General features: G+C 40.8%; 1 long non-coding RNA gene across 1 annotated transcript; it reads right to left on the bottom strand.

The window, feature by feature from the left end:
• Nucleotides 1-15,907: 15,907 nt before the first annotated feature.
• LOC148001379 (uncharacterized) lies at nt 15,908-21,762 on the bottom strand. Its single transcript, XR_015637713.1, has 3 exons — nt 21,480-21,762; nt 18,428-18,506; nt 15,908-16,969 (listed from the first exon to the last, which is right to left on the bottom strand). It is a non-coding gene; the product is annotated as an uncharacterized LOC148001379 (long non-coding RNA).
• Between the last annotated feature and the right edge of the window lie 461 nt (nt 21,763-22,223).

Raw genomic sequence — 22,223 nt, 5'->3', positions numbered from 1 at the left:
AAATGGTCAGCCTTTAAGGAAAGTCCTCCATCAAGTTCTTTCATGTGCTGCTGAGATCTGCAGATTCAGAGTGAGAGGGAGAGCATACATAAGTCAGAGTCTTCTTTTGTCTTTTTCAATCATGCAGAGGGTGTGGCTAGGAAACCTGGCATTGTATTTTACAGTGGTTGCAGAATTCAACATTGTTTGAGAAGTGGGTTGCATCAAAATTAATTCAGAGTCTTCAAGATTCCAGTCTGCTCTCTGCCAGTGCTAAGATTTACATCAAGCTGACTTCCTGAGTCCACCCCAGCACCAGCTCAGTGAAGCTGACTAAATGTTGAATAGTTACATTCATTGAATTATTTTTTCTCTTCAGATAAAATTCCCTCTGAGTGAACACTGACTATCCCTGGAAGGATGACGATTACACGAGAAAACACATTTGTTTCTGCAGACAGATTTTTTAACTCATCACTACATTGCAATTGTAACAAATACCCAACCCTTTCATTAAGATTCAAGCACTTTCATACAGTTTTTAAAAAAAATGTAAGTTTCTTTCAGGGGAACTCTAGTATACTTACCTAAACATTTATTAAATTAATCAAAGATTACTTTTCAAAACTTAAAAAAATCACAGTAGATCTTACACTAGTACCCTTAAGTTTCTATGCCCAATGGCTTAGTCTACTCATTTTGCCATGAAATTATATTACAACTAGTTTGTAAACAAGAGAACTTCACTGTAGACAGTTTTAGATTCTGGGTAGTCCAAACCCAGCAGACCTGCTGTCTTTCAGAGCTCACTCTAATCATAGATGGAGCTGTCTGCCTGTTGACTGACAAGGTAGCAGCAACAGAGGAGCCTACAAATCTCAATTATAGGCTCCAAGGCTCATTCCCTAGAGTTTTGCGTTTATTACCTGATTAACTCCCTGAAGTCCTGCTTCCCAACTCCATCACATCATGACCAAAGCATCCTTGTGCATGGTGCCAGATTAGGAAGGAGACTAGGAGAACAAAATTTGGAAGGTGAAACATATTTTGGAGTCTCCCAACAAGATTATAAGATGCCTACAGAAAATATCAAATCAAGTCTCTTCCCTGCCCACAAGTTAAAACAGAAGACCCTGTCATGTGCTCCTTAGAAGGACTTGAAGTTGATTGATTAGGAAACTTGTCTTTGTCTCTTCCTGCCCCAGCTCTCCATCTCTCATTCTTTACCTTTCTCTATACCAGAAAGACAAGAATAATGAAACATAAGGGTACAGGAAAATGTACTTTCTACAATAAGTCATACCTCAGTGCAGATAAACTGCAACAATTGCTTGTCTCTTCTTCCCAGTGACCTTCAGGTCTTAGCTTATACTTAACTTCTCCTTGAAGATATCACTTTCCTAGGTAGAATTTCTCTTCTGGGTACACTGTCTTGCAATTGTGTCCTCACACCTATGTTGCCATGACTAGGTATTAAGTTCATAAGACAGAATTTTCTGGCTCTATCATATGTACAGTGGCAAGCAAAGACTTCCTCTATAAAGAATGTTCAATAAACAGAGTGAATAAATTTATTTGAGGCATTAACATTGTGAACTTGAACTTTTCAAATTTGAACATTGGGAAGGGGCATGCCATGTTTGGAGTGGAAGATGTGAGCATTATTAGGACCCTGACGTCATGCCTGAGATATGCTGAACACCACTGCTAAGGAGAGGTCAGGGTAGTCAAAAAAGGTCTATCAAAAATTTGAACTAAAAGAGTGCATTTTCTATGCTGTACGAAGAGCAGACATTGCTTTGGCCAATGCCCAGAACTCTTGGGAGAATTGGGTGAGAAAGACATCAAATGACAGATTTATATAGTGCTTTACAGTTTATGAATCCTTTCCATAAGTTATTGCATTTGATACTCATAAAACATTGTGAAGTAGGCATGAACTTTTATTCTCGCTTTAGAAATGGGAAAAGGGAAGGTTAGAGAGCAAATGCCTTGCTGAGGTCACAGTGCCCAGTGCTTGTATTATTTCACTTTGACTCTGAGACGTTGCCCTTCTTGCCATTCCTTTGTCTCTGAGCAGGGCCAGGATGTAGTTGCTATGGCCGAATAATAACAGCAGCATCTATCAAGTAACTGTGTTGTGTCAGATGCTGGATGAAATATCGCTTGTGCATTGATCCATTTAATTCTCATAAAATACATTATTGCTATTTCTGTTTTATATATGCAGAAGCTGAGGCACAGGGATGTAAATTGCCTGTCCATGGCTGCAGAGCTGCCAAGGAACAATGCTCAATTTAGAATTCAGGCTTTGACAGCAGAGAATGTCCTCTGATCTACCCTAGTATACAAAAGCTCAGGTTCTGAAAGGAGACTATCGAGGCTAAGAAACTGACTGCTTTTCGGTCTAACAGGGTGGCCTTGGCCAAGAACTATATCTTCTTCATGCCTCAGTTTTCTGATATATGAACCGAGGTAGAAGATAAAGTGAGGATTAAAAGAATGCAATAGATCTCTGTGCCTGGCACATGTTACACATTCAACAACATTATTAGTCATTATTTTGTCAGTACTCTGATGACCATGTCTATATGACTTAATGATAGGCAATGACAGTCATTCCTGAAACTTTGAGTGAACCGAAAATGGAATCAGAGTGTGACAAATGAGAAAGCAAGCAAGCAATTTATTCTCCAGAGGCAGACTGACTTCCACGTTATAAAGCCCTGAACATTATTTACTCAGTAGAAAGCAATGTAGTATTCAGCATGGAGATATATCTCCCTATCTCTCTGTCTCTCTCTATATCTATATCTGTACATATCTATCTATATCTCTCTCTATATATATATCTGTGTTACATACACTCACATATACACATATATAAATAGGTATGTATATATATGCATAAGCATGTCTATAAACAAGTATATGTGTATATAGACATGTATGTTTGCACACATGTATGCTTCTAGATATACACATAATATATATATATATATGCTTACTTGCAAGCACACATACATATATTCATAGTAGTTGTCAAGGGACAACATTTGAATGAGTTCAGCTAACACTACACAGAGAGTTGACTCTATCTAACTGTTTCCCCTCTGGTTCTTGGGGAATATCTCACTTAGGATCAAGTAGGGGACAGAAAACAGAAACCTGAGTTCAATACTTAACCATATAGATTATTTTTTTTATATAAGAAGTGTGGCAAAGGGGCTGGGGAGATGGCTCAGTGAATAAAATGCTTGCTGTGCAAACTTGAGAACCCAAAGTCAGATCAATGCCCATATGGAAACAAGGTATGGCAGTACATGTTGTACCATGACTATTAGGAGACCAGGCAGGCAATGAGGGATTGAGTCCTATGCTTTGCTGGTCAGTTAGTCTTGTCCAAATTGCAAGGTCTAGGTTCAGTGAGAGACCCTGACTCAAAAGGTAACATGGAGAATGATAAAGGAAGATGCCCAGTGTCAATCTTTGGCCTCTACATATGCCTGCGTAGGTGAGTGAACCTACACACAGATGTGTATACACAATACACATACAGATAGAGAGATGTATAAAGAGATAGAGAGCCCAAGGCAGAAAGAGAGGGAGAGGGAGACGTAGAGGGAGAGGTAGAGGGAGAGGGAGAGGGAGAGGGAGAGGGTGAGGGAGAGGGAGAGGGTGAGGGAGAGGGAGAGGGAGAGGGAGAGGGAGAGGGAGAGAGAGATGAAATGTGGTCACACCATAACTGTGTCTCTCCATGACATCCCACCACGACAATATGGCTGTTCTTTCTCTGGCCTCTTGTCCATATTCTAGCTAGAAAAAAGAGGAAGTCATAAGAAAGAAGAAATGCCTGTGTTTGGGAAGGAAATTTGCCTTCATGTTATAAATTGTCAAACATGCTAAAGCAGTAGAGGATAGTGACATTGGAGCATACATAAAGTAGGCAATCATGAAGAAATACTATCTTGCTTTCCTTATCCTTTCCCTGGAATGTGACTGCATGTACTGCATCATTGAGTCCCTGGGCCTTTGACTTCCAAGAGCCCTTTGAATTCCAAGGGCTGTGGAATTATAACAGGAGACAGGAGAGGAAGGAAACAAAAAACATGGTTTCTCTGATTCCCCCTTGCAGGATCATCTGAAGGCAACATTATTCTTCATCACATATTAGAACTTTTCTTAGGTCAGCCCTTTGTATAAACATGTTTTCTGGTTCTTGGTGTTCATCTTGTCTCTTGAGGTATATGGCCGACAGCCTGAGGTTATGTACTTTGTCTATCCACACTTTTGTAAAGAGTTCCCTATTAAACCGTTCTTGTGATAGTTAATCTACTTATAGTGGTTAGTGCTAATTATCAGCTTGGTAGAATATAGAATTACCTGGGAGATGGGCCTCTGGACATGCCTGTGGAATTATCTTGATTACATTAATTGAAGTGGGAAATCTTGCCCACTGTGTGTGGTGCCATTCTCTGTGTGGGATCCTGGACTATACTGATGAGAAAAAGACCTGAGGCACATGCATTCATTGTTCTTTGTTTCTGTTTATGTGACAGAAATTCTGTAAGCCCCCTATGCCTTGACTTTCCCTCCATAATGGACTATGCCATGAACTATGAACTAAAATAAATACTTTATTCCTTAAGTTGTTCTTATTAAGATATTTTGTCACAGCAACAGAAAAATAAAACAACCAAAACCTTTGGGAAGATAATTGTTAGTCTGAGGATAACAGTGCTGAGTTCCCACTGCCTTCCCCTGTCATTTTTTTTTGCTTATTGCCCTGATGTAAGCAGAAATGTGCAAAGGTATAAAATGTTAGCCGGAATAAGAAACAGAATTAGGAAGGTACAAGTAGGATCTGGTATGCACAATGAGAGAAGGCTTTAGATTCTAGGATTCTTCACTAAGTTCCTATGTAGTTTATTTTTGTCTTGAAAGAAAAGAAAAGATTTCTTCTGGCTTGGTTTCTTAATTCACATTATCATCACTAATTCTAAGAGACTCATCATTAAGGATCAACAGAATAAACACCATTATGTGACTACTATTTAATCTGATCCTGATTATATATTCTCTTTAGCTTAATAATACCTTTGACTATACAGCACAGTACAGTTCTCAAAATGTTTTTACTTGGATGATCTAATTTAATCTTTATTAAGCAGCACTGGATAATAATTATTATTAGTCAGTTTTACATTAGTTGAGCCTAAGTCCACTAAAAGTTCATTGAGCACCTATTGCCCATTGAACACCCTGCTAGTTGCTGACGCTTACTTTCCCAATAACAAAGACCACCTAAATAAAAACAAACAATGGCAGTTTATTCATAATTTTCTAATGTAGGAATCAGCCATCACTACTTGACAATGACAACCCAAAGGTAGGACAGAGAAGTGGGGGAGCTTTAAAGTGGGCATAAAAGGACGTTTCAATTGTGCATTACTTGGAGATTATCATGGGGAAGCTAGAGTAGGGCTAGTTAGAAGCAAGGACACCTTATGTGATTGGATAGGAAAATGTTGTTGTCTTTTGCTGGTTGGCTCTCAGCTGGGAGCAGATTAGAAGTTAGGAAAGTCATTAGTTAATCAACAAATCCTAGTGAGGTTAATGGATGTCTACAGAGCTTGTGGTTCATTTCTGGAGCAGGTTGCTGCAAAGCTACGAGTTAAAGTCCCGTCTCTATATAGTGGTGTATTAATTATTTAATCCTAACACAAAGATTCTACCCCACCTTACACAATTTAGTTTCCAGATAAAAACCACACATAACCTTTATAATTACAATAGGCCTCAAACTGCACAGGAACTGGGCAACTAACTACCTACCCTCTATGCTGCTAGAATCCACTTTTCTATCAATGACCCTGAGCTATTACTTATTATGTTTAATCCGGACTGCTCTTAACTTTAATTGGCCAGCCCTCAGGGCCATGTTCTCTTGACTCCTAGAAGCTTCTCCATCTTCCTCCTGCAACTTGTTTTCTTTGTGGTTCCCCCTACCCCTGCCCCTAAGCCTAGGAAACCTAAACCCCACCTATATCTCTTCTTCCAAGCTATTGATTGTTGACGTCTCTATTTACCAGTCAGAAATAACTTGTGGGACGAGGTCTACATGTGGACTATCTTGTCTCTAGGACAACTAGGACTTGGGGGTTGGTGCAATGCACTTAGCATTACAGTACAGCAAAAGGCCCAAACTCAACAATATAACCTCACCATTGTCCAGATACAAGTCCTTTATTGGTGTGAGTGACAAGCACATAATGGCTCCAGTAGATGAAAGTATAGGGACAATTGTCTAAAAGATGAATATAAAATAAGGATATTCCTGAATCGTTGGGAGTCGTGAGGAAGAGCTATGAAGAGCTGGACTTGTTTTTGGTTTTCTTTCCTGTGCAGTGCTGCTCTGGGCAGTGGTATCTCTTGCAGTTTGGGTAAGAGATGAGCATAGGTTTTTCTTTAAGTCTGACTGCAGTATATTTCTGAGCAGTAGTAAGATTTTCATTTTTTTGTGTCCTGTATTATATAGGTATAGATGGCAATTAGTGAAATAACTTTCTTACTGATACAAGGGTAAAGATCTACAGAGACCAGAATCAGGCTCCAACTTCATCATCCCAGCCAGCTTCATGTATGGGAGAATTCCTGACTGTTTCCTAGTCTTCCCAGAACTCTCATCATTGTTCGCTAGTTTTCTGGGTAGACTTTCCATTCATTTTTGGCGTTGACATCTTCCCATCTTGCTTGCCCTCCATCTTCTTCAGCCATCATTGGAAATTTGGGAATTGTGCTGATCATGCTTCCATATCCAAGCTACCAAATCCCATCTTCATGGCTAGACATGAACCTACAGAGCTGAAAGGTCTCAAAAGTCTCCAATATGCCACCTTGCTTACATTGTATTAAGAAAGTAGATAAGATATGAATAGAAAAATTTATGAATATATCATGCCAGGTAGTAGAGAGAGGTTAAAGCTAGGAGTTGGTGTGGGTGGACATGTGTGCTGGCATATTTGGACTTGGAAGGGCTCTCTGAAAGACTTGAATGAAAAGAAGCAGTGAATAATGGGAAGTTCTAGAAAGATATTGTTTTTTTTCACACAGAAAGAACATTCAATTGCTATGTCCTAAAGTCAGGAAAACAATTGGTATGCTTGAGCAATAGCAAGACTGTCTGTTATGGGCTAAAGACACGGCGTGTTTGGATTACCAGAACCTATGTAAGCCTGGATATGGTATGATACGCCTGTAATTCCAGTGCAATGGAGAGATGAGGGACAGAGACAGGAGAATCCCCAGAAGCTTGCAGGCCTGGTGGCTTGGTATATGCACTGGCTAACAAGAGGGTGCATCTTAGTAAGTTGGAATGTGAAGACCAATACTTGAAGTTGTTCTCTGACTCTTAGTTACATGCATGCCTGGATTCATACACACACACACACACGTACACACACATGCACGCACACACACACACACACACACACACAAACTAGCACACACAGAATAAAAATAGAACATCTACTGGTCTAGAGTGGGTTAGTGGGTAATGTACACAATACTAGTTTCAATAATCAATATTCGATCTGAGGAAAACAGTGTCAGTAAAAGCAGAAAGAGAGGGTGCTTGCTAATCCTACAACTCTTGCCTACTAGCACTCTCCCTCACCTCTTCATATCAAGGCTATATGTAGCTCTTCAGTTTATTACGCCTTTCCTATTAGGGACACTATGTGTTCCAAAACAAAAACAAAGCAGACTTCTAGAAAGCTCCCTTCTGTTTTGTTCTATTTTGTTTTGTATTATACATACACCCTTTGGCCTTGACCCCAAATCACGCAATGCTTATATATTCGACGTCTTTATATTCAAGAGAAGAAGAGGAAGGGGTACAGGGAGCCATGTGCAAGGTATACAGGAAATGCCATTGCTCCTTGGAGATGCCATCACTCATTGGGAACTGCTTCTTTCTAATGCTTTAGCCACACTGCCCTTTCATTTGCAAACTGTTTTAACTCCACAGTTATGGGGTAGCTTGAAGCAATCTAGGTATTTCATCCCTAGACCACACTTTGAACTTCTCAGCATGGCGATGAAACAGGCATAATAGATGTTTTCTGTGGTAGACCTTGATAATGGTGTTTATTCTGGATGGTAGAGCCTATAGGTGAGTGGGGCTTGGGATGCATTCTAGCTCTGCTCCATCCTCTGTGGTGGCGCTTTACCAGAGGGAAGATGCAAACACACTAACGTAATAGATGTGAATGGGGAGTGTTAGCATTTTATCTCTGCCTTGATTAATCTCAGGAGATTACTGGGTTTTTTTTTTTTTGTGTGTGTTTGTCTGTTGTTGTTGTTGCCCGAGCTTCAGATACAGCGTTCACTTTTTAACACAAGCAGTTCTGAGTTGTCACTTCCTACCTCAAGAGTTCTGAGATGCAGACTACATTTTAAATCTCATCATTTTGTTTGGGTGTGGTTCTAAGCAGTTTTATAAGTCCCAGGTCTAGTACTTAGAGTCAGGTTACATCAGTGCTTGCCAGGTACTAATATACAAAGAAACACAAGGAATTTGAGTTGGTTCTTATATCCAGAGAATCTGTATTTCAAGCTCTCTCTTATGGATTACAGGTGCAATGTCTTCCACAGGTTCATGTGCTTTGACTTGACATGCATGTCATGTGCAAGGACACGACAATGGGTAGTAATTGTCTTTGGGTTATGTGAAATTTTTAGGAGTTATGGCTCAGCTGGAGGAAGTGAGCCACAGGTAGAACAGGCTTTATGGGTTATAGTTCAGTCATGGTGCCAACCTGAATTTTCTGCTTCCTGGTTCACTGGGCTGTAAACAAGTTGTGAAGAATGCTTACACTGCCTACCACAGGGGGCAGGTCCTGGCACTCTGCTTTCCTTGCCATGAAACTGTGAACCAAAATAAATCCTTCCTCCCTTAAGCTGCTTCCATAAGGCATTTTTTTACCACTATGATGAGAAAGTAAGCGAAGTTGAGAAGGCTAGGCTGAGCTCGGCTAACTTCATGACAGGCTTCAAATTGGCAGTTCAAGAAATGAGGCCTTAATCTCTATTTCCAAGAACTGGGCAAGTCCAGCCAAGGCCTGCCTTCAGAAGTGGTCCTGCTACCTGGCCTGAGGCAAGGACAATGGGTCAACAGCAGTTTCCAGACTTCCTGAGCTACTTCCTCAGCAACACTTTACAGACCTCAGTTTTCAGACTCCAAGTCCTGGTAATGGAATGCCCCTGGAGATGGAGAAAGACAAAGGTCACTAACCTTGGAATCATATATGGTGCTTTAAATCTGCTCTTTGAGCTCATTTAGTTGTCTCTCTAACTTGGTAATGGGAGACCCCAGCATGCTGAACTTCTGCAGAATAAAACACTCTTTGCACTTACATACTATTTGAGCCTGGGGTATCATTCTTTGGTGAATCATGGACACTTACGTGCTGGTGCTATGGGTTTACAGACCACAGTTTGAGATGCAGAGAATGAGAAAGCATAGGTAAGGTAGCTGGCAGCCAGGGCTGTGGTCACTAATGCCAATACACTGTTCAATACACACCAGGAAGCATAGTAACCCTTCATGTTTCCATGGTCTGCTGAGCACCAGATAATTCAATGATGCTGTCAGTTGAGAAAAAAGAATTAGCCATAAGGAATTTTGACATTTTCTTACCATGAAACAACAATTACACCACCAACATCAGCAGCAACAATACCATCACCAACAACAATGATGACGACTACAACAGCAACAACAGCAACAACACAGTTACAGTTTTAGAATGGATACTGGAAAATGTCAATGATGCATAAAATGCTTGCCCTTTGACAAGCTCAGATGAGTTTTGGGTTTCGTTTTGTTTGTTAACCAGCGACTCCATGGTGTGATGGGATGATTGTTTGTCTTGGAGCTGCATGCAGTTTGAAAATTCATTCTATTACTTCCCAAATGTATGTGCCACGGAAGTCCTAGTTCCCTCGTGTATGTGAGTTATAGGTAATTTTATGGCCAGATGTGCCAACATGAGAACTCATTTTTCTTTATAATTGAACCAAGTTTGTCTTTTTACAGTATCCTTTCTTCTCTAGGAGCAGAAAATGAAATATTATCAAATGTGGGTAAACTCAGGCATATTTCCCATAGTCATTTTTGGATAAAGGTGATCCAATTAAAGACTGCCCTAGACTTCTGCTGTCTTCTTGCCTTCTTGTCTATGAGGCCACCTATGCTTCTCATCCTTGACCTTTTCACCCATTCCTGTGAGGATTACTGATGCTTCTGCAGTTTGAACATTGGTTTCTTGTCAATGGCTCTGTAGGAAGAATATGGGGAAACATTGGTGGCTCCCTGTGCTCTGCTCTTCAGACTTTTGGACTCCTTTATGCCCAATGGATGACCTCTCCAGGTCAATTTATATATTCTTAGAACACTTCAAATTTATTAATGATGTACCTTGTCCATGTTTTTAAAGAAAGCCTATTTATTTTGTGTATATGGGTATATTTTATGTATATGTATGTCTGTGGACCATATGCATGAAGTTCCTACAGAGGTCAGAAGAGTTTGAACCTTTAGAACTGGAGTTATAGATAGCTGTGAAGTACCATGTGGATCCTGAGAATGGAACTGAGGTCCTTTGTAAGCTCAATAAGTGTTCTCATCTGCTGAGCCAAATCTCCAGCCCTGTGTTATCCATTTTCCATATGATTATTCAATCACTATCAGTTGTCTCCTCTATAATAAGTACTGCAGTGGCACTGCGACCAGTATCTATAACTCTACTGTAATACTTAGAGTAGAGGCTGAATGAAAGCTTACTAAAAAATTGGTACTAATAAAACTTCATAAGGAGTAATGGGAATATTTGACTGGACAAATATTACCTACAGTAACAACACCAACTAACCTTTTGTGACATAGTAGAAATGCTTCAGAATTCTTACGGGTACAGTCTTACCCTTCAAGAGCAGGAGAATTGTGTGATATTGCATCCGGGCATTGAAGAGACACATTTAGAATACACTGGTATTCTGAAGATCGTGGACTTTTAACCTGAGCAAATTTTTTCACAGTGATGAGTGGTAGTTTCATTGACTTTCTTAACTGGATCTTTGGTATCTTAAACATTAGTTTACTTTAAAAGTAGCACTGAGTTCAGTGCCCGATTATTCAATTCTCTTACCGAAGATCCTATTTAGTTTCTTCCAGTTTACCTGGGCTATACCTCTCTGTAAATTTTGTGGCTCAGTAAAAAGCTTAGTTACACAGTGGCTAGGTGCCCAGAACCAGGCGTGTTTATAGGTAGGAAATGAATCTAACCCTATTGTTCCAACACCTCTCTCATATGCTATTTTGAGGTTGTGGAGGATTTTTCTGAAGGAGGAATTGAAACTCCCCAAGCTTTCTTTGTGCAAAATGGCTTTTAGATTTTTCATGGCAATAAGATGTTGGATCATATGATAGATTAGGAAAAAGGCTTTGTCTGGAAGAGATTTTCAGGCTGCCTTTGCTCAGAAAGCATCTAAACCTACATGGAAATTTTATTAGCTCTCCCTGGGTGAGAGCCCTGGTAGGGTCTGGGCAGAGGCCTATTTGCCACTTAAGCTTGAGTCTATTTCTTTCTTACTTTCTTTATTGTAAGCTTTTTGAGGTACAATTGCTTCTTATTGAAAGACAAATTAGATTTATATTGTATGATATATAATGTCCTTCCCTATTCCATTGCTGACTCTACTTTCTTCTTGAGTCTCCGAAGGCTTTAATATTTTAGAGTCAAACTCCATTTTAATTCTTTAAAATTTTGTCCTTCAATTTTTTTTCTCAGATTCGAGTTTAAAAGCAAAGTGAAACAAAACTCAATTGAGTCAGCAATGCATTCCTGGCTTTTGCTGTGTCTGTCCTCCCTATGAGACTCTAGAGTCCTCACCTGTTATGATTTAAATATGAACTGTCCCTCCAAAAGGCTCATGCACCGAATGAAGGTTTAGTTCCCAGTTGCTGGATCAAGTCATTGATAGTGATAGGGTTAGGCAGGTGATAACCTCCTTAATGGATTCAGCTATGGATTGGTTCATTGATAAATGAAATGCCCAGAGAGGGAATCTAAGTGGATAAATTAGATTGCTAGGGCACAACTGAAGTATGTATCTAGTCTCTGGACCCTTCCCTTCTCTTTGCTTCCCATCTGCCATGTTATAAGCAGCATTTCTCAGTCTTCTATTATGATGGTCAGAGTCACCACAAGCCTAGAAACACAAGTTGAATGATCTCCTGCATCCCCTGAAACTGTGAGCCAAGTAAATATTTCATCAATTATTGGTCTTGTCATCATGACACGAAATCTGACCACAGCAAGATAGCAGGGAACATTAGGAGAACAGCAAATCTCACTCATTCTTGAAGAATTTCATCCATTCACATGTAAAAGGGGCCAAGGGATAGTAGTTAGCTGAATGTGCGTGTGGTCAAGGGGCAGGAGACAGTGAGGCTAAGTGATTTTCTCCAAAAGGACTAGCACTTGGGCTGAGAGAAACACAGCACAACATGTCGGAGGCAAAGAATAAAGACAATAAGATGTAATAGGACAACCAGTTTTGGCTAATCGACAAGCAATTAAAAAATATAAACTTATGATAATATGTTATTGCAAATGCTTTATATGAATACAGGACGAACTTCCTTGAAATTTCAATATAGCACCCTAATTAAAATACTAGGGTGTATTATTTTACACCTCTCCTAGAGGCCACAGGGCACCTACTTATTTTCCTCTGGATGCCTTGGGCAAGCATATTGTTTGGCTGTGGATTGACTTGATTCCCTGGATTCCATTGAATGAAAGGCTCAATCTTTATGAAGATGCTAATGCCTAATCTGTGCAGAGAGGGCTGGCTGTGCTGTGCTGCAAGAAGTCATGTTTCTATCTTCCCGGGTCCCATGTGTGTCCTGGATGTCACCCAGAGAGAGAGTTTTGGAACAGGAAAACAAGGCAAGTCAAGGACAAAAGCTTGGATGAGTCAGGCAGGAGCTACAGCAGCGGAGAGGCCAATTCCTGCTCTTCTTGTATTGTTCTGACAATGGGGAGGGGGTGCTTATTTTAACTTTCATTTTCTAGTCCTTTAAAGGCTGTTTTCTGAGATTGTAAAAATCCCATGTGAGACCTTTAGAAACCGCATGGTTATTTAATCTCTAAACCCTTTTGAGGTATGACCCTGAGACATTGCTTATCTCCCCAGGATTTCATTTATAATTTTAAAGTTATTTCTAATGAGCTATGGCTGAGAAGAAAGAAGGGAAAAAAATAATCATTTTCCGAGGAGCGCCCTTCCCCCTATCCAACATACACACACAGGCATACATGCTGCAAATGGGAAAAAAAAATGTTCGAAATAGAGGCAGACTCTAATTACTCGGGTTGGAACAGGGCCAGGATATTGGTCATTGGATTTTCTCTCTTCCCTCCCCAGTTTCTTTTTCTTTTCCCTTCTGTCATCTTTCCACAACCATCAGGTGGGTGGGTGGGTTGCTGGCTGGCTGATGGTTGGCAAACAGAAATAGTTTGGGAGCAAGTGTTCTTGGGGTATGTTCACTGAAGAATGAACCACAGTAACAAAGAACAGTTTTTCTGTTAATGTTCAGCCAATTGACACTCAAGGGCAGCAGGTAGCGAGATATAATATATTAACGACTGTATGCATGTGCACGCGTGCGCGCGCGCGCGCACGCACGCACACACACACACATTTAAATCTGGACAGATGATGGCAAAGAGAGAGAATGTAGAAATTAATAATTCTGAATAGGACAAGAGGCCACGGAGAAGAACGAACATTAAGGGATATGCATGTACACCCCGCACTACTCACGTATAAAAAACTCTGTTGTAAGGAATGCAGGAACAAATGCGGCTTACAAAGACCATTGTTGGTCCGACCTAGCATGGACAAGAGAGAAATTAAAATCCACGTAGTACAAGAAGTTGAGCATCTTACGCTGGTCAGGCATATTCAACAGGCCTTTTCCTGTTTGGTGATGTGGCCCTACATTAGCCAGACCAAATTGTTCCTGCCAGGAACTTATGCTTGCTGTGAACTCGATCGCCACAGAGACTCTCAGTAAGTGTTACAGTTCGTAATCTGGATTTCATAGCTGCAGTCTGTTGGTATTCAGACAGTTTAAGAGGATTTGTTCAATAAGTAGAGATTTGTCTTACAACAAGCCTGTCTGGTTCCCCGGCAGAAGAAAGACAGCCATGCTCCTCAAACTGGCCCCGGTAAAGCTTAAGCACCTGGCGACGTAGATCTGGAGTCGCGCACACAGGACTGCTTTCTTATAGTTCCCTGGGTCCCTTTTGCTAACCAGGAGTTTCCTGCTCACCTGTCTGCCTGATTTGGGACAGTGTGTCCATCCTGGACTGATGCTTTTTCTCTTGTCTGAAAATCGTTTGGATTCATCGTGGTGTGTGTTATTTTGGGGGATGGCCTCTTCTTGGATGCACAACCTAGAAAATGCCTTCTAGGTGGAGTGGGAATTTTCAAAGCTCTACCAGAGCTCTGTAATTACTGCACAGTGTGGAGGAAAGGACGGTCTTGGCAGCACACTCTCTGCTTATAGCTGCTGTATGTCCTAAGCCCTACGCTAGATAACTTATAGTCACCTTTTCGTTTATTTTCTATAGCAATCCAACAAAAGAGAAGTGAGGCTTAGGAAGATGAAGTATATGCTAGTAAGAAATTGGTCTGGACTTGGAATGAATATTTATCTGACTCTTGAGTCTAAGGTGTATTGCTATCCTGGTCTCTGACTTTAACAAGTTACTCCTATTTCACCATGCCAGTCAGTTATGGGAAAGGATCAGAGACCTTGAGCACTAATGTAACTCCTGTCAAGGTTAGCTGCTTTCTGGGTGGTGGTGAGGTTGTTGCCAGTAGTCCTGTAGCTGTCCCACCTTAACAGGCAGTGTGCTGTGTGGCTTAGAAGTGTCATTGTCTTGGACCAGAAGAGCCACTGAATCAGAATCGACGTTTTAACAAGAGTCACAGGTGAGACACAGGGTATACACTTTGTAATCTGAAGAAAACAATCTGGTTCATGCTTGTGAACCCATTGAGAGCGAAACTTACTTCCTTTCAAGTCCTACTTCACACTTCCAGAAATTTGTAGCTACTGTATTGAAGCTTGGTTCCTTTTAGAAAAGGGTAATGATATTAGGAATTAAAAGCCATTGTTTTAGGTGTGCGTGAGACCACAGAATTGATTCCATCTCTCTCCATTTCTATTTGAAACTCCTGTGGTGGTGGTGAAGAACCCTGGCCCCAACGTTTTCACAGTGAGCACACAGTTGCTCAACCCCCTTGCATGTGAAGAGTTTCCATATCTGTCCTTTTGCCCCCACAGACTGTCTCTGTTGGCTGCTGAATTTACCATGTTAGCTCATGCTTCCACCCTACTCGATGGTCTACTTGTAACTCCCTGGGTTAGCTCCTTGTAGCTCAGAAAAGCTTTTACCAAGAGGAGTTATTCCTTATATCCATCTAAAGGCAAGTCATTGTGACTGCTGCTTCTTGCCCCGCCTCTGGCCTCTGCTAGAAGTGGTGTGATATAGCTAAGGCCTACAACATGGGAAAAAAAAAACATATATATCAATGACTGCTCTGTCTGATAAGTGCTTAAACTATCTGATGTTTACTGCCTCAGGGTTTTTTTGTTGTTTTTTTGTTGTTGTTTTTTTGTTTTTTTGTTTTTCTTGTTTGTTTTTTAAAGAGGGCCAATGCTGTGAGAACCATTGAAGCAGGAATTTAAACATCTTAGTGAAGTACCTGACTTATATTAAAGGGAAAATAAAATTAATGCATTTTCTCTTTCCTTTCTTCTTAAAATAAATCATTTCTAAGGGCCTGATTTGTGCTGAAAACTGAACAAATATTTTATTCGTTTTTCTTACAGAACAGGATAAAGGATAAAGAGTACTTTTAACAATTACGGTTTTGGCAACTATGTACCCCAGGCGCTAGAGTACAGGAGTGAACTAGAGAAAGACTCCCTTTCTCCTGTAGCCTGTTTTTCAGACACTATAGAGAGCACTAGACCACAAACACACAATTAAAGGCATAAGATAGTACCAGATATTGAATGGCCTGAAGATGCCTGAGCCAGGGTTGGGGGGGGGACAGTGCATCTGAGAGACACTGGCAAGGTAGCTGCAGCTGGGTCATACAAAGCCTGAGATGCCTTGGTGGACTGCTCAGTGACAGATCATAAAACATTCCACAAAGACTTTTCATTGTCTGTAAAAGAGAGCCATGGGTATTTGCCAAGCTGGTTTTAGGAGGCATTTTAGCATGAAACATAAGAATCTGTATAAAGCACAAACAACATGATAGTTTTGTCATATCTAGCAGGCATTTGGTAAAACTTTGAGTGAATGAAAAGATGAACAGAACTAGGTGAAAGACAGGATGATGACAGCGGGCCATGGGACTCTGTCTTTTCTAGATGGCAAGAGCAAGAAGTATTTGGAGAAAGCCTATGGAGTTCCTATTAGGAGAGAAAAAGCTTTTTAGTACCGACAAAATGAGTCTCTAGAACGCATTGTCAGGAAGGCAGGTAGACAGCATTTAAATGGCTTGACAAAAACATTTTAAAATGCAGAAGTAAAAAGGTTAACAATTTGAATCTATCTTGACATTTCTGAGTGTCAGCCCGAGGGCTATTTTCTTCTTTGCTCGAGAGCATCAATTCTGACGTATTCCTGAAACTGCTATTTCCTGGGCTGGACCACCTCCTTGGAGTTGGAGGCTGTGTGTGAATTTCATCGGCAGCCACATTCCACGTGTATTCTCTTTCTTGTGCTACAGCGGCTGGCAATCACATGGATTGGTGTGCTCTCAGACTGGATCCTCTCCTCATGCTGTAAGGAGCAGGCAGTGGGCACATGGCCACCTAAGTGGCTCTGCAGGGACCCTGGGAAGAATAATGCTAGGATGAGAAACGGGTTTGTTTTTAGGAAAACATAGGATAACAGATGAGACCAGGACAGCCAGCAGTGGGCTTTCTCTATTTTTTCTTTTTCTCTAGAAAGAAAGAACAAGAGGCATTTGTAGAAATACTACCAAGTTTCTATTACAAGAGAAAAACTCTTTTTAGCAGAAACACAATGAATTTCTAGAACACATTGTCAGGAGGCAAATATATAGCAAGAATACAGCATTTAAATTCCTTCCTTCTTCCCTCCCTTCCTCTCTCCTTCCCTTCCTCCATTCATCCATCCATCCATCCATCCATCCATCCATCCATCCATCCATCCATCCATCCATCCTTTTTTCCTTCTTTCCTTCCTTCTTTCTTTCAACAAAACCCATTTATAAGTAGTAGATACCTTTCACAATGTCATTTTTAAAAAAAGATCAACCCCCAAATCTCAGTACTTTACTTTTGCTGGTTTTCCCATCTTTGTTCCTTTTCTGTCTGAGAGACTGCTGTCCACGTGTAACATCGACATAACTGCTGTGCTTTCTAGTTGGGCAGCCAGAGGAGAGTAACCTCAGGTACTTGTTGTTGCTGTGCTGGGAATGGAACCAATTTAGGTCTGTGGCTTCCATGTTTGTATCTCTCTATACATTTTATGCTTGTGGCCTCGATTATAGAAATAGGATAATAACATCTCTCCATGCAGTTGAATTATGCTTGTTTCTATGTCTACGTGTAGCGGATCCTCCATAAATGCTGTTTCCCCCTTATTTTCACAGAGTAGTCACCTATCAGAAAAGAGGCCAGATGATATCAGGAGAGGGTTAGACAAGTAGAAGACAAGCTGGGGAAGCTAGCTGGAGCACGTGTATCCTATCCTCCGACGTGCTCAGGAGCTGGTGAGAGGAGATAGGGCTTCTCAGGTCAGTGATGCCATGTCTGATTGGAAAAACTCTTCTTACACAGCCAATCAGAGCAGGTTTAGCCACTGTGCTGATGTCAAGTAGGCACTGAGAGCCCCAGGTTCTAGGGCTTTGCTAGTGGCACAGGGATTTAACATGAGACTATTGCATTACAACCCCTTATAACAATACCAATGCACTATTAATTAATGTTGATTTAATCTACATTTCCTTTGTCAGCGCTGAAAGCTGGGAAGCCTCAGGACCAGATGTCAGCAGATTTGTGTGTGCTAAGGGCACATCTCCTTTCCCTCCCTCCCTCCCTCCGTCCCTCCTTCCCTCCCTCCGTCCCCCCCTCTCCCTCTCCCCCTTTCTTTTATGGTTAAGACAGTTCTTATTAACTTAAAAGGATTTATAGATCTTCCCTTTTCACATTTCCAAGGGCAGGGATCTTTCTCCTGTATTTTGCTCACTTGTTTCACAGCCCCTTTTGAGCACACACTGAATAAGGTTTTCATTAATGGGGGCATCATGGGTGTCTGTTACATACCAGGTCAGCTTTAGGGTGTCAGTAAAGCAGATAGAGGTCCTCTCCTTTGCGACTTCTGTGTTCAGATAGCAATTATCCCCTTTGCTCATCAATGACAAAACCAAGAAAGACAAATGGAAAAAGATGAGAAGAACCAGTTATTGAGATTGGTGAAGGAAACTATACACTTTGTGCTTACCAGTAGGGTCATGATGGATAATTCTCTAACTCCATCCAGCTGTGGGTTCCTTGCTTGCAAAGTGGGGCATCTCTAATGTCACTGGGGACTTGTAAGGATTTTTGGTGTCAGTTCTGCAGGAGCCCTCCAGAAACTGTCTCTTTCCAACAAGCTCATAAACAATAACTATGTGACTGATGGTCAAGCCTGCCTCCAAAAAAGATTCTAAGCCTCCTATAACCTGCGGATGGGGACTATTGTTACCATATTTATTTTATTGATCCACACATTAGATATACTTAACTTGTTCAAGATCACACAGCTAATGTGTGTCTGAGTTGGGCTTTGAACTTGGTCCATGTGGGTCCCGAGTCTGTTTTCTTCTTCATTATGCAATTAAAGTGCTCAGCCCTAACTCAGTTTAAGATTACCTTGGACTGCTGGCACCATTTTCTTTTTGAATCTGGAAGTTTTGTAGAACCAAATGGATGAGCATGACTTTAGCATTTGTGGGGTTTTGTTTTTTATTTGATTTTTGTTTTTAATTTTATGTGTGTGGGTCTTTTACCCGCATGTATATGTCTGTGTTTCTATCATGTATGTACCTTGTCCTCACGGAAATATGAAGAGAGCACTGGATTGCTTGAATGACAGATTGTGTGGGATGCCACGTGGATGCGGAGAATGAAACCCAGGACCTCTGGAAGACCAGTCAGTGTTCCTAACCACTGAGCCATCTCTCCAGCCCAGACTTTAGACACGCCCCCTCTTTTTTAAATTTCCGACCTCCCTATGACCTTTCTTCCTGTTTCTCAGAGAGCATGCACTGAGGCTGTCTGTACTCAGTTGGTAGAGGAAATTGGACTGATCTTCGTGAGTGTGCATGGAGCATGCCTCTCGCTGGCCTTCCAGCTTCCGAGTTCTCTAAGCAACAATTCTGTGCCCTTCAGCAATATCTGTGCACCTCTCTCTGAAATCCTGCAGTCTGGAAGATACATCCTGTTTGTCCCTCCTCTTTGAGCAAAGTCATTTTTATCTTGTATCACAGGGACATTTTTCTCTGTTCCTGTTATTCACAGGAGCCTTGGCTCTTGTTGTCCTTCATTGCTACCACAATGGAGCTGTTTTGCATTTCCTCCTCTCTCCCCAAATATCTGTCTTTCCAGGGACTGTGACATGAGCTGAATGTATTACACATCAAAGTGAAGATTCATCGCTGGTTAATGCACCATCTTTATGGAGATTTTCGTGTTGTATATTCACGTCATGATATAGTATAATGTATGCGCTTTCTGGCAGCTGCCAAGCATTCAGCCACTGTCTTCATTGGGCGTTGGGCTTTCCCTACCAATGCCTAGGTTTGTTTCCTGTGACAGCATTATTGTCATTGGTTAATTTACATTTACCAACATATTAAGAACATTTAGGCATCTCTACAGAGTCCTCATACAGAAACAGAAATGTGAAAGATTAGCAAAATTATTAGGCAAGATACTCGTAGCTAAAGCTGTCTATTCAAAAGTAATTAGTCTTCCACAAATTGATATGATAATTTTGGTGTGAGGATTTTACTTACATATTCTTGTAATATAGAAAAACATGGTATGAAAATGTGATATTTTTCCACAAAGCAATTATGTCAAGATATATTGTGAATATATATCATTAAAGAATTAAATAGTCTGTGCTTTTGTCTCTCACATACATATATTTGCTTTAATTCTAATATATTTTATTTTTAATTGACATAATTGCATGTACTTATAAAATATGGTATATTCAATATATTATATATATTATTTTTAAGTGACATAATTATTGCATATATTTATAAGGTATAAAGTATTTAATATATATATATAGTGTGTGTGTGTGTGTGTGTGTGCGTGTGTGTGTATACTGGTTAGATCAGAGTAACTGGTGTATCTGTTATTACTATCTCTGAATTCAAATTTATCTCTTCCTCAGACCCTGTCCAGGTACATCGGGCCCACTATGCTCATTCCCCTGTTTCTAGTCATATAGGATTTATAGTCTATAATATATCATTTGAGACTGGTGTGCTTGCTACTGTGCTAATGAGGCAGGACTTGAAATTACAGCTACTCTCTGACTGCCTCAGCTGTCCAGAAATGAATGGGAACAGAATAGGTTTCCAAAAAAGTTAATTGCTCTGAATATTCTTCATAATCACCTGGTTCAGGCTGCTATCGATATCAGTGATTCTTTGTGTGACTCATTAAGTAAACACAGTATCCTGTGGTAAAGCAATATGTGCCAAACAGCAGAACATGTTTTGCACCAGATATTTTTTTTCTGGACCAGGAAGTTTTTCCTCTATATAGTTTTCATAAAGCTGAACCCACAGAAATAGCACTTGGGGTTGGTTAGGGAAAAAACTCTGTCTCCTGGAAAGTTGGCTTAAAGTGAGTGTTGCCCCTGGGCTGTCCTCTGCAAGGAGGAGATGCTGAACTCAAAGAGCTGGATGGTGTGAGGGCTGAGACACTGAGCAAGGGGGAGCTTTGCTTGCTCTGCCCTGGTGGAAAGGGAAGACTGCCCTTCTTTTACTCCTAGAATGGTACCTGGTATTTGTTATTCAACAAGTGTAGATGTGCTTCACAAATACCCACGTCAAGCAACCTCTGTGGTTTTCAGTCAGCGGATCACTTACACATTTGCCAGTCTGTCTTTAAGGAGCTATATCAGCAGAATGCAAAGCCCCCGTTGGTCTTTAATAAACCTCTGGTATTAAGCCTGACATGTACATCACATTACTTTAGGTGGACAAATCATTTGCCTCCATACCAGTTAAGAACATGTTTAAAATTTGTCAGAATCTGGACCCGTCTCTCCCCAGCACCTAGTAGGTTCCTATTTATTGCTTACATCACTTACCATTTTGCCCAGAGAAACAGCTTAGCTTGCTGGGAAGCTTGTAACAGGTGTAGTGTATGCTCTTGTTTTTCCTAGTAGCAGATGGTACTGAAAGACGATCATCTCTCTGGGACCATTACAGGATAATGCACAGGAATAAATAAGCACAATGATAGGTCTCCGCTAAGGCAGTCAGGGATTGGGGTCGGTCCAGCATTTGAAAATGGTACACATAATACTGGGTAGCTTTCTCCACCAGCCCTAAAGCTCTACCCCTTCTCTTTTACTTTCCCTAGAAGACTCCATCCCCCCGGGGAATCAACTAACCCACTTTTCACTTGAATTCTAGGTAAACATATTAAAACAGATTTAAATAAAAGGGAATTCCTGACAGTGCTTTCCGCTAAAAGGGAGGAGGTAATTTTCTTGGAGTTCCTCCCCAGGCCCAAGAAATTTCTGTTTTTATTTTAATGGATTTTATGGGACCTGCTCTTTGATCTTGCCCTCTTAAAAATCAGAGCAAGGGGGCTGGGGATTTAGCTCAGTGGTAGAGCGCTTACCTAGGAAGCGCAAGGCCCTGGGTTCGGTCCCCAGCTCAAAAAAAAAAAAAAAAAAAAAAAAAAATCAGAGCAAGGAAAAGTTAATTCCAGCAATTCTGTCCTAATGCACCTCTGCTGTTTTTCATGAAGGACACCGCAGGAGTATAATTTAACCTGCTATCACACTGAGGATATTATATTCTTTAGTCCAGGAGTTCATCTGCTC

Source organism: Rattus norvegicus, chromosome 14 (assembly GCF_021556685.1).
Source record: "Rattus norvegicus strain SHRSP/BbbUtx chromosome 14, alternate assembly SHRSP_T2T, whole genome shotgun sequence".
Lineage (NCBI taxonomy): Eukaryota > Metazoa > Chordata > Mammalia > Rodentia > Muridae > Rattus > Rattus norvegicus.
The sequence above is the reverse complement of the archived record's forward strand: the minus strand, read 5'-3'. Positions and strand labels throughout refer to the sequence as shown.